The following is a 16,300-nucleotide window of genomic DNA, read 5'->3' on the forward strand; positions in this document are numbered from 1 at the left end:
AAGCCATGTTCATTTCAAGCTCCATTAGAAGCACAGACAGAAAACAATCAATGTCTCCCAAACAGAAAAGGTCAACATTGGTAGGCAAAGAAACTTTGGTTTTCAGGTAGCTAAGAAGGGACTGCATATAATAAAGATACTTTCCCACCCCAACCCTCTTCTCACTCCCTCTTTTTAATTGGCAAGCAAGAAAAACCTATTAGACATTGTGATGAAGAATACATGAAAACTAAACAATTGCCAATAATCATTTTCAAAGAGAAATACACAGCAAGTGTCTTTGATTAAAATGTTGCATTCAGATGCTGCCTTTCTATTTTAAATCTTGCCAGTAGGCTTTTCTGGCCTTTCAGTGACATCTGTAGTCTTGGACTGATACGAAGGATCATTCTTTTGAAGAGCATTATGGTCAGATTTCACTCTGACATTCTATTGGTGTAGTCTTGCATAAGAGTCCATGGGGGCCTTTTAATTGAGTTTTAAAACAGTCATATATCCCAGGATTAAGTCTGGAGAATTGATGTGTGTCATTTTGTTAGCCAGTTATGCAAAAGAGGATGTCCAGAAAAACAAATACGGTATTATGCAGCATTTTTGTAGTGGTTAGTCCCAGGATATTAGAGAAGCAAAATGGGTGAGATAATAACTTTTTTGGACCCATGTCTATTGGTAAGAGAGACCAGCTTTCTAGCTTACATAGAAGTTGGTCCAATACAACAGGAGAGTCAACAGGAGAGCATTCGGAGGTTAGTTTATCATGTCTAAGCAGACACGATAAATCAACCACCAGTGGATCAATTGTTGTAGCCCTGATCCACCATCTAGTATGGACATGCCCTTAGAGTGCTAATCAGTTTTTCATCTTCTTTCAACACAACTGCATTTCACTGTCACCTCACATCTCTGAGATGTAGCTTGTGCTTTTTGTTTTTATCTTCAGTGCACATTAGCATTTTTGTTAAATGAGCCTTGTGATTCCCAGAATACCTGTGCCCCTCCACTCATATAATTTGTCAGCCTTCAAATTCTTGTCCGAAACTTCCATATATTGCAGTTGTTCGCTCATTCATTGCCCCTTTCTTTCATGAATCATTTTTAATTGCATTTCATATTCAGAGACAGTGACTTCTAAAAAGATAGGGGTCCACAGTATCCTTTTTATAATGATTCCTTTATCTAATCTTCTCAATTTTCAAGTTACAAGATGACTTTTCCCCTAATAATCCCCTTCAAACTCCACTGCTTTCTCACCCTTAACATAATCACCTGTCATATTGATTCTGTGATCAAGAGTTAGTGTAGCTGACAATATTGTAACTGATGCACAAGGTGGAATATAGACATCAGATCACTCTTCCATATTTGAACTGGCCGTGTATTATTAATTGAGCTAAAATCTTGTTTTTGTCAGTACAATACACAGCTATCATTTCAGGACACGTAGAAAGCTGATCTATTGAATTCTGTTTTGTTTTTTTTACTAAGTTACTATGGTCTCTCTATCTGCATGTAGTTTGTCTCTCTGCATTCATATTTGGCAATACTGAGAGTGAGCCATTTGTAGTTAGTGTTTTCTGTCCCTCTTTTCTATGTATTTATTTGCTTTGTCAAAGTTCTGATTGCACTCTCCCTTTCAATCAGTTCAACAAATAACAGGTCAAATCCTGTTTGTTTTAATCATGGGAAGTTAACTTCAATGTGACTCAGAATTTGGCCGGCTGGTTTTGTGTTTGCCTGTTAATAAATTATGAATGTCGTATTGAAAAAGTCTGCATTCTGAAACCAGCATTCATGACATGTAAGTAATAATGTTTTCAGTGAAGCCTGAGGGCATATAGTGTTCTCGCTGCTTACTATTACAGTAAATTCTTTCACAAAGCTTTTTTCTCTTTTGCAGCACAGTTAATATAGCATTTCCTCTTCTGATACTGGAATGCACTTGGGTTTATAATATTAGGTAAAATCAGTTTATGATGTCGCTCCTATTTTTAGCATTGGAACTGGGAGGGGGGAGGAATGGAAGCATGCTGTTGTACAGCTGATGGCTTTTGGTGGAACCTGGAGATGTTCACGCAAAGGATGGAGGAAGTGGCATTCCTGGTTCAGTCAGCCTAGAGGGTATGGCTTTTCTCTTTAACATTTCATTGTAATCTCTTGGGTGATGCCTCAGACTGTCAGTTCACACCTCAGAGATTAAGCTGAATTTTTCCCAGAATAGCTTCTGATGGGCATAAGTTTTAATTTTGAAAACTTGGTGACATACAATGAAAACACATGCCTTTCTGAAACGAACTGATGAAATCATACTTAGTTGTATTACAGTCTTCTTGTTTCTCATTCATCTCTTGTTCTTTAAATGTTGGCACTGATCTTGGAGCTATGAAATGGCACAGAGCAAATAATACCATTGGTGACAACATGCTTTATTATATAATAATTGTCACTCTGGAGTTCTTAACCTTCACATGTCCCCATCCACAGAAGTCTGAGGCTTGACCTGCAATTCGCCCATCAATATAGCTATGTTTGTAAGGGATGTGAAAAAACCCACAGTATTGCTCAGCATAGTTATGCTAACCTAACTCCCGGTGCAGACACAGCTACGTTGACAGAAGAATGCTTCCACCCCCAGAGCTAACTTAATTTAGGGAAGTGGTTTTTCTACATCAACAGAAAAAAAACCTTCCTTCAGTGTAGGAAGGAGTTATGCATTGCTGTCCTGGTATAGTGTCCCTAATGTAATGTCACGGGATGGGTATGCCTGGTCCTCTCTGAGGCTGGGTTTTAAGCCTGTCAGGCCCCTCAGCGCACGTTCCACCCCGTGAGTGTCACAATCCCGAGTGTCCCCAGACCTCTCACTATCCCTTCTCCCATACAAGAGTGCAGCCTAGCAGCCAAGGTCTGTAGCAACCCTCCTGTTTGCAAGGCAATAAGGTCTGGTATCCCAAGCCAGTACAACCCCCTATTAATGGGGAAGTAGGGCCCAGCAGCCCAAGTCAATAGCAACCCCCGGTTCACGGTACAATAAGGCTTGGCAGCCAAAGTCTGTATCAACAACTCCCTGTTCCAGGGCAGTAAGGCCTAGTGGCCAGAGTGCATAGTCACAGCAGTAGTTTCCCTCTTGTGGGTTAATGGGGTGGGGTAGGAGGACCCGGGCCCTGCCTCTCCTTTGGGTCCTAGCCCAAGGCCCTGTCAATGGTGAATGGATCCCACCATTAGCTCAGCGGGGTATCTGCCCCCAACATGCTGAGCTCTTGGGTTTATTACTTCCCCACCCTAGGCTAATTCCTACCAGCCTCCCTAGTGTCAGCTTCCTCTCTCGTCTCATCTGGGCTGAGGGCTTTTCCGGCCATTCTCCACTATCTGGCTTCCATGGCTCCGTCTATCTGCCGCTTTTCTTCCAGAGCCCTGGCAGCAGCTCCTTCCCCCATGGTGATCAGCCCTGACTGAGTTGCTCCCCTGGCCTTTATACTGATTCTCCAGCTGGAGCATGGCCAACAGGGCTGTGGGGGTGGGCCCCTCAGCCAGATAACTCTGGTTGACTGCTTCAGGTCCAGTGCAGGGTTGGTACACCCTATCATGTGTAGGCATACCCTTAATATCTTTAGCTTCAGGAAGGAAATGGGTTAGAATTCTATTTTTGCACTGGTGGTGGTTTACAATACTGAAATAAATTTCTTCTGATTTCAGAGTATTGGTAGTTTTTTAGAAATAATATTTTAGCAGCTCCAACAGGCATCCATTAAAGTCAATATTTGGACTCTTGTAGACTTCAAGGAGTACTTAATTGGACTCTGTGGTAAAGTGGAGGAAGGGAATACTGTAGTCATAAATCTTTCCAATCATGAGTAAGGTCCCATCACAAGTTAGGAGGAAGAGAGATGTTCTGAGACATCTGCATGTGGATGGAATCTTGCCTGACTTACATTCATAGAAAATAATATATTTAGGTCATAATGGGAATTTGTGTGTTAGTCCTCAAGGGAAACTGTTCTATTGGAAAACAGTGAGTGTGTTAATTCTATGTGCTTTATTTTCTACTTCCTGTTTTCCCTAGGTGATAGATACAGCAACTTCTTGTGAAAGGTTGGCAGAGTAGTGATATATAAATACACAAGACAAAGGTGACCAATAAGAGTTCCTCTAATTGTTTGTGCTAATCTGCCTACTATTTACTGTATCGCAATCTCCCCTTTCCTGTGTTGAAAAAATAAATTATTTGTCAAAGTGTCCTCTTGAACCCTCCCTATGTAACTTAATTTTCTCTGCTGGGTTTGTTTCTAAAGGCTATCGCTTTTGATTGCTGGCCCCATCTGACATATTTGAGGCTAATGAAACAGTATCATTGTTTTTACCTCTAAAGTGGAATTTCTTTGATGTGGAAGAATTTCACACAGTTGAATGCAAATAGAAATCTGAGCAGCTATATCTGCTAAACTGCTTTTAAAAACAGAATTAGCCTAGTAAAGAACTTGCAAGTATATGCTGTGCGTTTAGTGAGCATAGCTGGATCATTACGTTTTGCTAAGATATTCTCTGCATATTTGTAAAAATAGTTACAAAACTGAATGTAGCAAACCCCCTATCCTTGCTCTATATATGCTAGAAAATTATCACAGAAAAAGGGCCTCATCCTGCAAATGTTAATTAATTTGTGCAGTATTTAATGTGGTGACTGACTCCATTGAAAGCATAGGCACTGTTGCAAAGAGCACTAAACCCAGTAGTAAATGCTTGCAGGATTGATTTCCATGTCTGTCTAATGAAAATAGAGCTCCGTTTTTATACTGTAATATTGTGGGGCATCCAAACAAGAGTTGTGCTGCCTATTTTCTAAGAGCCAGAAGGCCATGTTTAATTGTGTAAAATACATAATGCTTAAACGCGTCATCTTTAATATGAGATACACCTTTCTACACAGAGACAATAGCTCTATTCAGAACCAGATGGAACACTGCATGAGGAGTCCTGTAATCTCCATTACCTGTACCTGGCAGCATGGGCTTTGTTATAGAACTCAGTGTTTAGACAGTGGATTACTTTGCCAATTCCTGATTAAAACTATATTGAGCTGCTTACTGATTTCAGAGAAAATCTACTATGTATTTGAGAGGGTTTGTCTGTCTGTTCAAGAATTCCTCCTAAATTATAAGAGCTAGGACCACCAAATTTGGTGTACAGCTTCCTCTTATCATAACACAAAGCAAGGTAAGGATTTGTTTGTGCCAGAAAAATGGGATGTCCCTGGAATGGGATCGCTTCTCAGAAATCCATACAGGGAAGAGATGGATCACCAAACAGGTGAAAGGGGCTGGCTGGGGGTGTGTCCCCCTCCCATCTCGGGCTGCCCCAGCCTTGAGCCTCCCACTACCACATAAATGCCCATTAGGCAAGGTGATGGGGGGGGAGCCTCCCTCCCCCCATTCACACAGGTACATTGCTGACTGTTCCCCTTCATCAGAGAGTGAAGGGAAAGTGCACACTTTGCTGTATTCCTCACTGTGGCTGGAGAATGAAGGGAGCAGATGAACCCAGACCTGCCCCAGCCAGAGAACATGCACCCCTGTGCCTGCTGAAGCTGCAGCAGCCATTGAGAGGCACTTCTCACCTGGTCCCAAGCTGCTGGGGTGAGGGAGGGATGGGGTAGTCCTCTCTCCTCGAGACAGACTGCAAACTGAACTCCTCATCCTTAGCCCCACCCCAGAGCAATGATTCAAATGAAGCATATACATTTCATTTTATTTTCCAGAAAACAAAAATTAAACAAGTTACGGACCCAAGCAAAGCCAGGTAAATCTTTGTAGAAAATATTCATTTTTTTCCAGCATATTGAGGTAGCTACCTACTGTGTGCCCATTCCTGTAGCATCTGGACATGAACTATGTCTGTGGTCACCAACCAGTAGATCGCGAGCTACCGGTAGATCTCAGGGGCTCTAAGAGTAGCTCTTGAGCCCTCTCTGAACTGCGCACCTGCGCAGTACATTTACATTAGATTTCCTCATTTGAGGAGCAGCTACTCACTGAGCAACAACACAGGTGAGTAGCTGCGAGGAATGGTGGGAGGTCGGGAGGGCTGAAACACCCCGGTCAGCTGACTGTGGCTTTCTCAGCTGGAGCTAGGCGCAGCCTCCCTGGGCTGAGCACCTGGCAGCCAGGCTGGAGGGAAGAGAAGCAGCTGCCCGGCCAGCTGGCCATGGCGCTCAGCCAGGGTGCACCACGCTCCACATGGGCTGGCACAGAGGAGAAGCTGCCTGGCCTGCTGGCTGTGGCGTTCAGCCCAGAGGAGGCTGAACCGCGCTCCAGCTGATTGGGCGGCTTCCTCTCTGCGCCTGCCCACGTGGAGCTTGGTGGCACCCTGGCTGAGCACCATGGCCAGCTGGCCAGGCAGCCGCTTTTCTTCACTCCAGCCCGGCTACCCTGCGGTCAGTCCGGAGGGAGAGTGGGTCGGAGGCTTCCTTCTGTGGCTGGTGTAGGGAACTCCCTGCCCCCAACCTTGTTCCCTCTCCTCTGCCACAAACTTGTCCGCCGCCCTCCTGGCCCCCTGTTCCCTCTCCCTTGCCCCCTCGATCCCCCCTGCAGAAACCTGCCCCCCCTGCAGAAACCAGTTCCTTCTGGCACCCTGTCTCCTACTACAGAAACCTGTCCCCCTGCTCCCCTCTGCAGAAACCTGTCCCCCCCAGCACCCTGTCCCCTGCTGCAGGAACCTGTCCTGGCACCCTGCCCCCTCTCCCCTGCCCCCACTGGCACCCCGTTCCCTGCTCCAGAACCCACTAGCACTCCTCCCCAGTACTGTGTCCCCTGCTCCCAAATGACTTTTCTATGGGTCAGTGACACCTGACTCAAGGCAGGTTCCCTGCCATTCTCATAAATAAAAACAATGCAGAAACGTTTTGTGTTTAACATAGTATTCTATTTAAAAATGAAGCCTGGCCAACAAACCCCCAATTGGGGCCAAGCCCCCATCTGGCCACAACCACTCCTGCACTCCCCCTTCCCCAGACCCTAGATCTGAGCCTATCAAACACTGGAACCTCATGCCCTCAGCCACTCACATACCCCAACCCAAATACCTGCACCCTCACATCCACAAGCCTGTGGCTTACTTAGTATCCCAACACTGCCCAGCCTGGAGCCCCCTCCCGAGCCAGTGTCCCCTTCACCACCTCCTCCTGCATCCAGATTTCCTCCCAGAGCTTGCACCTCTCACCCCTTCCCACACCCAAATCCCTCATTCTCACCCCAGAGCCTACACATCCTGTCTCAACACAGCAAGGGTCCAGCTAGACTGCAGGAGTTTTTCAGGATTCTGGAGATATCCCAGAAAAACTCTTCTGCATCCAGGGTTGTGTTCTTCCGCTTTTTTAGTGGAAGAGCAAACAGGCTCTTTTGGTCACCCCTATATTCCTCTTTCCACAAGGAATAAGGTGGCTTCCAAAAGAAGGGTTTTTTTTCTGACATTTGGTCCAGTGTAGACAGGCCAAATGTTGGAAAAACCTCTTCCTACAGAAGAATTAAAAAAAAAAAAATCAGCAGTATAAGGATTGGGGATAGCCAAGTGATGGAGAGGAGGACAATAGAGAGGGTGGGGCTTCAAGGAAGGGGTGGGGCTTCAAGGAAGGGGTGGGGCTTCAAGGAAGGGGCGGGGCAGTAGATCTTGGCTTGGTCTGTCATTTAAAAAGTGATCTTGGGTGTAAAAAGGTTGGAGACCACTGACCTATGTTAACATCAACATGGTAAACTAAATTGCCAATAGCAGATTTAATGGCAATGCCTACTGAAAGTTTCATGCAAGAATTTTAGTTTTTCAAGTATCTTAATTAAACAGATACCATTTTAGGATGATCTCATAATGAAACTGACAGTCTCATTTTAACATAGATTTATATCGAAAAGTTTTTATTGATAACTCTACCACTTTACAGAGCATTCGTACCTTAAAGATACAATTTAATCTCTATGGTACTGTTCAGATTGTACCCGGAAAATGCTTAGCTGGACTGCAATTTTGAAATGTTTATTAACTGTTAGCATGGAAAAAAATATATTTAGAGGGAAGAAGAGGGAGACATTCTGAGAATGGTGACCAGCTTTATTAATCGTTAATATGTATTACTTCAGCACTTAATAGGTCAACTGAGAAACAGGTGTGATACATGCACATAATAAAAGGTAATTGCTATGCCAAAATCTTACCCGTCTAAAGAAGAGAAACATATGAAAGGAAGGAAGTATTACTACAGAACCTCAGTTACAAACTTACCAGTCAACCACACACCTCATTTGGACTGGAAGTACAGAATCAAGAAAAAAAAAAAAAGCAAATACAATACTATATTGTTTCACTTCTTTTTTTTTTAAAAGTGAAAACCAACATTTTTTCTTCATTGTAAAGTTTCAAAGCTGTATTAAGTTAATGTTCAGTTGAAAGAAAATGTTTAAAAGAAAAACAATAGTTCAGAGTTATGAACAATCCTGAGGTTCTGTTGTGTCTCCAGAGTCAGAAGTTGAACCTCTGGTCCGTGCCTCAGCCATAAAACCATCCTTCCACTCTGAGGAAACTTCCATTTTTTAATATTTTTCTGATTATACTTGGTAATCGCTTAGGCTAGGTCTCAACTGCAACATTTTGGCATAGTTTTTTTTTTTTTTTTTTTTGCAAGAGGCTTTTCCACCATTAGGAAACGAGGTATACAGGGTTCCCTGGAAGAGCAAACATGTTCCGTGGACACAGCATTGTCTAGACGTAGCCTCCGTTGCTCTACGTTGCTGAGATGTCTAAGCATCTCTGTGGGCAAAATCCAGACAAGTCTTAAATACCCACATCTTTCTTTTGAAGTCAGGCCTTACACTTGCAGCTCTTTTCAAGAGCTCTAACAAGACCTGTTAGTGTTTCTTTTTCAGTCTATCAGGTGAAGATTCAGAGTCAATGTGCTTTATTACCAAGCTCTAAGACGAATAGCATCACAAATCCAATCTAGATTCCGCCATTGAAATTGCCAGGGCTTTGTAGTTTGCCACATGACATCTACATAAATCTGACTAGATTTGTCTGGTTAATTTTTACTAAATGAAATTGCTGACCTGATTGTTAATCATTTCATAAACAAAGTCTGTTAATCTGAAGGATAAAGGGGAGATAAATCAATACCGCTATATTCATAAAATAAGACAAAATCAAATTTAAAAGTGTGATATAGCCTGGTCCAAAATAACTGTTCTTTGTCACTAGCATTGCCATATTGTATTGTGCTGTAAGAAGGAGAAATCCATCTTATTTTTCTGGTATTGTCTGCCATTAGTTATCTAGTGAGTTCTAAGAAAGGATAGTAGTGTGTATGCATCTGATATTTATAGAAGACTTTTTATAATGGTGCTAAAAACTGATGTGCTCAGCATTCCTTAAAGCAGCAGTGGTGTTTTTTGTTAGTAGTCCTATAAGGAGGGATGGCAGTTTCCAAAGTAATTAGAACCTTGGAGCAAATAAACACCAAATGATCCCTCTTCTTTTGAAGTCCGTTTTTTTAAAGCTCTGCTCTGCTATAATTATGTACCAGTCATCATAACATTAAAAATCATTTTAAGTGAATGAATGCTATTTTTGTTGTTGTTATTCCTTACTAATTATGAACTAATTATAGTTTAGGGTAGCCTTCTAAAAATTTCATCTCATTATAACAGAGCCATTGGCTCTGACTGCTTCATCCTTGAGCCTGCAGAGAAAGAAGCAGCTCAAAGTTTTATAAATCCAGGCTGACTCAGAAATGGCTAATGGGTATTCTAGTGACTTGCACTAAACCCTTAGTTACAGAAAGTTAACAGACACCTTGGTGTGCATCACGTTCATTTAATGAGTGGGCAACAAGTTAGCTAATATGTCGCATTATCTCATATCTGGGAACCCTAAAGTAGGACTGTGATAGAGACATCATCTGAGAATGTAGGAAGTTAATAGCTCTTCAATATATGGCTTTTTAGACACTTTTCATGAAATAATTAATTGAACCATGAGTAGCTAGCTTCCAGAAAAACTATGGCAAGAGTTCAGAGAGGAGCAATGAAAACTGCTGAGTAAGTCAGTTTTTCAACTCCCTTTAGTGATGTTAGCAGAACCAAATATGCACCTGTGCAAGCAAATATAAACGAAGAACAAATTAGGTACAAGAATGAAAAATCCAGCTTGCCTCTCAGATCTCAGCTTACCTTTTCAAGGCTGGACGTTAGAAACACCAGTTGTTTTACTTACTTCTGGCTACATGTGCTCATTTTATATCTGTGATACAATAAACATTTTTCTTAATAGAACACAAGTAAACCTTTAGCTTTCAAACTCCTGCGCTTAGGTCATTTTAAGATCAAATTCCCTCCTACCAAGAAATAACTGCAAGCTGGCAGCCCTATGGTGCTAACCTGATATTGTCACCTAAATGATACAGACAGATTTTTATAGATTGTGTAGTTTTATGTGCTTCTAATATTTGTAAAATACAATTCAAACCCTTTTCAATATATATTTTATAGTGCTGTCTGTGGTAAAAAATTTTGTAATTTTTTTTTTCCAAGAGAGAAGCTTAGATTTAGCAAGGCAATATTACTGGAATAACAAGTACTGCTTCCTAACCGGTTGCCACATAGAAATCCTGGAATTGACTTTGAATATATTAGGCTCATCATATTCTATCCTAGAGTATATTTCTCTGACTCAAGCTTCTCTATCCAGGGAGTTATTCTAGAATAGCTATCTTTATTCCAAACCTGGAATAAAGATAAACTTTATTAAGTTAAACCTTATTGAATTGGGTTTGGCACCTGTGGGTCCATTGTACTGAAAACATATGATTGAAGGATTATATGTAACTCTACCAGGACTTGACTAATATAAATGTTAGGAACGTCCAAGGACTTATGGGGACAATGCAGATAAAGTAAATTTCCTAGGAAATATCTGGTGCATGAGGGGATAACCCACTCAAAATCCACTCTTTCAAAACTACGTCCCAGGGAAGAAGGGCAATGTCTATTAATTACCTGCTCCTGAAAGCTCCGGATCAAACACCCATGAACTATATTAGGGAAGACTACACATGTTATCAAAATGCTAGTTTTAAGCAGAGGTTGTGATGAACTTATGAACCCAAAGAAACCCTGTGAATATAGTGTACACTACCAGAGCCCTTATTACAGTTGGGGTGATGTCTAGAACACTTATTAGCATATATGTGAGTTCTTTTATTGTTTTCAATATATTTTCTCTAGGCAAATACAACTTAGATGGGGCTACTATAAGGTGGGTGCATAACTGACTGGATAACCGTACTCAGAGTAGTTATTAATGGTTCACAATCCTGCTGGAAAAGTATAACAAGTGGCGTTCCGCAGGGGTCTGTTTTGGGACTGGCTCTGTAAATATCTTCATCAACGATTTAGATATTGGCATAGAAAGTACGCTTATTAAGTTTGCAGATGATACCAAGCTGGGAGGGGTTGCGACTACTCTGGAGGATAGGGTCCTAATTCAAAAGCATCTGGACAAATTGGAGAAATGGTCTGAGGTAAACAGGATGAAGTTTAATAAAGATAAATGCAAAGTGCTCAACTTAGGAAGGAACAATCAGTTTCACACATACAGAATGGGAAGCAACTGTCTAGCAAGAAGTACAGCAGAAAGGGATTTAGGGGTTATAGTGGACCACAAGCTGAATGTGAGTCAGCAGTGTGATGCTGTTGCAAAGAAAGCAAACATGATTCTGGGATGCATTAACAGGTGTGTTGTGAGCAAGACACGAGAAGTCATTCTTCCGCTCTACTCTGCGCTGGTTAGGCCTCAGTTGGAGTATTGTGTTCAGTTCTGGGCACCGCATTTCAAGAAAATGTGGAGAAATTGGAGAGGGTCCAGAGAAGAGCAACAAGAATGATTAAAGGTCTAGAGAACATGACCTATGAAGGAAGGCTAAAAGAATTGGATTTGTTTAGTTTAGAAAAGAGAAAACTGAGGGGGGACATGATAGCCATTTTCAGGTATATAAAAGGGTGTCATACGGAGAAGGGAAAAACTTGTTCATCTTGGCCTCTGAGGATAGGATAAGAAGCAATGGGCTTAAACTGCAGCAAGGGAGGTTTAGGTTGGACATTAGGAAAAAGTTCCTAACTGTCAGGGTAGTCAAACACTGGAATAAATTGCCCAGGGAGGTTGTGGAATCCCCATCTGTGGAGATATTTAAGATTAGGTTAGATAAATGTCTATCAGGGATGGTCTAGACAGTATTTGGTCCTGCAATGGGGGCAGTGGACTGGACTCGATAACCTCTCGAGGTCCCTTCCAGTCCTAGTATTCTATGATTCTCTATGATGCTTTTTATTTTAAGAATAAATTAGACTTGTGAAGAAAGTGCCGTGTGATGACTTGTAACTATAGCCAATACTACTGTTAACCATCTCTGCAGAGAAAGCAAACAGGTGCCCTTGAGCAAGCTGTGTGCACTTCATGTTGAAAGCCCTGAGCTATGCAGCCTGGAAATACCTGTCAAAAGGGTGAGGGATGGAGAGCTAGAAGCCTGAGCAGGTGCCCTTACTGGACCACTGGAAGGAAACACAGGTGCAGTCTCCTGACCTGTGACAAGATGTTCAATCCGTGTGCAGGTGTTCTTATTCCAGAAGCCTAAATCCATTTCCAAAGCAGATTAAGAGAATCCCACAATAAGAGCATCCACTCCTGGAGTAAATCAGAAATAGTGTATCTGCTTTAAATTCACATTTTACCTAATTGTAAGTTAACTTTTATGTGAAGACAAGCCTACATAATCAATAAGACCATTTGCATTTTAGGTATATATTTTTGCAACATTAATGGCTTTAGTTATATCTTTTGAGATTTGCACTCATGTATCCAGGATTATCGTGTATATTCTATGTGTCACCTTTGGCATAAACTCTGTATTCTACTTTGCCTTTCTTACCTCTCAGATTCAAAATGGCATCTTCTATTGGAAAGGTTTCGGTATGTCTCATGAAATAAAGTAGAAGGCATTTGGGAAGAGCTTATTGATTAATACAGGGTTACTCAACTGTGGAAGCCCCGGTGGTCACAATGATACTCATAGCACATGACGAGGGCCGCACCTTAAGTGTGGTTGCATATACATGCAAATATATATGCAAACAGCTTCTTTCACACTGATGGGCATGAATACAAAGATTAAGGCAAGACTACACAACACACAGAGGCCCCCTTTAAGTCAGTTCTGCTGATATTAATAAAATGCAATATTTACCCGATTTCCACCCAAATGACAGCACTTTTAATGAGCAATGACAGTTCAGGAATTTAATGACTAAAATGCATATTAACAGAAGACCATTATATTGACTTGCCATTGTGGAGCATATTTCTAGTGGAGGCCATGTTCAAAGGATCCCACCCATAGGCCATGTGTTGAGTAGCCCTGGACTAATATGTTCTTGTGCTTAATGCTGAGTCCTTTACTGATAAATTTGTGCTGAGTAAGAGTGAAAATATTTGAAGAAAACAGTTTCTTCAGAACTAGTTCAGGAATTTCTCTCTAAAACTCCTCTTGCTGCTGCAGGAAACTTGACATCTGCAGTTTATATCTTTTCTGAACTGAGAGTTTCTGAGCATTAGACAAATACATGCTTCAAGGATATATATTTATTCCTGTGTACCCAAAAGGAGGTGGAGATCCCTTTGGAAGAGAAAATTCAGCTTCCCGTAGGAATGGAACTGTGCATGTGAAAGTTTTAAAATAAAGTATTGGTCCTTCATGAAGCATATGGGATTCCACCTATGTGATTAGAATGGGATCCTGACTGTTATCATCTCACTTGGCTACGTGTGAGATCTTCCAGACCTTTTCTTTTATATATATAAAAAGAAATATATATATATATATATATAAAGAAATAAAAGGCTGGAAGAAAGTGGGGAGCAACTATCTGCTAACTGACTGAAAGAAACACACACACGGGTTCTCACACATACTTGTTTTAATGCAGTGTAGAGAATGGGCAAAATAACTCATTCAGATTGATAGTCCATATGAAAGCTGACGATAACATTTTCTCCATCAAAAAGGGGTAAATATGAATTACTTGGGTCTTGTTATTGAGAGCAAGTAAAATTAACAATAAAATTCAAAGGATTTGCATGTGATTAACAACAAGGGGAAGAAGAGACTACAGATGTGTGTTTCATTGTGGCCCTCGGAATGATTTCTTATGAGTGGCAATTATCCATATTGATAAGAAATTCTCATTTGAATGATTGTCCAGTGTTGGAATATACCAGTGTGCCACCCAATTCTAGGCAGGACTGAGAGTAACAGAACACAATTATTTATATTCTTGCAGAAGTTTTAAAGCTAGTATCATAGGTTTTTGATCAGAGGTTCCAACAATATCAGAACATAATGGGTTCATTAAAAGGTCATACAATGATAGAATACTAGAACTGGAAAGGATCTTGAGAGGTCATAAAGTCCAGTCTCCTGCACTCATGGCAGGACCAACAACCATCTAGATCCTATCTGGAAGATGTTTGTCTCACCTGCTCTTAAAAATTTCCATTGATGGAGATTCCACAACCTCCCTAGGCAATTTATTCCAGTGCTTATTGCTTAACAGCTCTGACAGTTAGGAAGTTTTTCCTACTGTCCAACCTAAACCTCCCTTGCCACAATTTAAGCCCATTGTTTCTTGTCCTATCATCAAACATTAAGAATAATAATCTTTCCCCCTTCTCTTTATAACAACCTTTTAGGTACCTGAAAACTGTTATGTCCCCTCCGTCTACTCTTTTCTAAACCAAACAAACCTAAATATTTCAGTCTTCCTTCACAAGCCATGGTTTCTAGACCTTTAATCACTTTGTTGCTCTTCTCTGGACCTTCTCCAATTTGTCCACTTTTTCCTGAAATGCAGTGAAATTGGGACACAATACTCAAGTTGAGGCCAGAAGAATTACCACTTAAATCTTGCTTACAACACTCCTGCTTTATTTCTGCAACAGTGTCACATTTTTACTCTCATATTTAGCTTGTTGTCCACTATGACTCCTAGATCCTTTTCCTTAGTACTCCTTCCAAGACAGTGATTTCCCATTTTGTATGCATGAAACTAATTATTCCTTCCTAAATGGTGTACTTTGCATTTGTCCTTATTGAAATTCATCCATTTACCTCAGACAATTTCTTCAGTGTGTGTCCAGACCATTTTGAATTATAAGCCCCCAAACCTCTTGTAATTCCTCCTAGGTTGGTATCATCCACAAACTTTTTAAACATACTCTCTATGCTGTTATCTAAATAATTGATGAAGATATTGAACAGAACCGGTCCCAAAACTGATCCCTGCAGAACCCAACTTGTTATGCCCTTCCAGCATTATTGTAACCAATTGATAACAATTCTCTGGGAATGGTTATCCAACCAGTTAGGCACCCATCTAATAATAGTCCCATCTATTTTGTATTTCCTTAGTTCATTGATAAGAAGGTCATGTAAGACTGTATCAAATGTTTTCTTTAAAATCTACCGCTTCCCCTTCTTCCATAAGCCTTGTTATCCTATCAAAGAAAATTATTAGGTTGGGTTTGATGTGATTTGCTCTTTACAAATCCATGCTGACCGCTACGTATCATCTTAGCATCTTCCAGATGTTTGCAAATGGATTCTTAATTATTTGGTCCATTATATTGCCTGGCAGAGAAATTAAGCTGACTGGTCTGTAGTTTCCTGTGTTGTCCTTATTTCCCTTTTTATAGATGGAAGCTATGTTTTGCCCTTTTCCAATCTTCTGGAATCTCTCCTGTCTTCTATGACTTTTCAGAGATGATAGCTAATGGCTCACATACCTCTTCAATTAGCTCATTGAGTATTCTAGCTTGCATTTCACCATGCCCTGGTGACTTGAAGACATCTAACTTTTCGAAGTAATTTTTAACTTGTTCTGCTGCTATTTTAAATTCTGAACCCACCTGATTTTCACTGGCATTCACTATGCTGGGCATTCAATCACCATCAGCCTTCTTGGTGAAAATAGAAACAAAGAAGTCATTAAACAATTCTTCCGTTTCTACATTTTCTGACATTGCTTCTCCCTCTTCATTGAGTAACAGCTCTAATTTGTTTGTCCTCTGCAAATCAATGAAAGAATAATAATTAAAAAGTTAGATGTTTATAAATATTTAACTTTTTGCTTTCAGAAGATGAAATGCACCCTTTCCAGAAGGTCAGCACATGGGATATGCACCATTTGAACAGGAATTTCAGTGATCATGCAGACTCTTA

General features: G+C 40.9%; 1 protein-coding gene across 2 annotated transcripts in view; it reads left to right on the forward strand.

Annotated features, from left to right (window-relative positions):
- Nucleotides 1–16,300, forward strand: part of SAMD12 (sterile alpha motif domain containing 12) — a 237,804-nt gene that overhangs the window by 150,071 nt on the left and 71,433 nt on the right. The gene's annotated exons all lie outside the window — the stretch shown is intronic.

Source organism: Pelodiscus sinensis, chromosome 2, assembly GCF_049634645.1.
Source record: "Pelodiscus sinensis isolate JC-2024 chromosome 2, ASM4963464v1, whole genome shotgun sequence".
Classification (NCBI taxonomy): Eukaryota; Metazoa; Chordata; order Testudines; family Trionychidae; genus Pelodiscus; species Pelodiscus sinensis.